This window comes from Notothenia coriiceps, unplaced genomic scaffold (genome assembly GCF_000735185.1).
Source record: "Notothenia coriiceps isolate Sejong01 unplaced genomic scaffold, NC01 NC01_scaffold00006163, whole genome shotgun sequence".
NCBI lineage: Eukaryota > Metazoa > Chordata > Actinopteri > Perciformes > Nototheniidae > Notothenia > Notothenia coriiceps.
Window position 1 is genome coordinate 169,854 of NW_011338864.1, and position 315 is coordinate 170,168.

Below are 315 nucleotides of genomic sequence, written 5' to 3' on the forward strand. Positions count from 1 at the left end.
TTAAAGTTGAATTTACCCTGTGTTTGATTGGTTAGATGTATGAAATTGTATCACCATTTGTATGATTACTTTTCCTTTTAACATGTTAAAAAAAAATCAATCAATTCAATCGAAATTTATATTAAAAATATTTGAAAAACTAAGCTTGTATTTGGTTTGTTATTTATTGTTTATTACCTTTAAGATTTGTTGTAGTTATGCCAAGGTTTGAACAGGTATGCCCAGGTTTCAACAGTGGTTCAATTTACCCCCTGACCTGGATCAACTTACCCCTAACCCGGGGCAAGTTGAGCCACAAGACTGAGACTGCCAAGG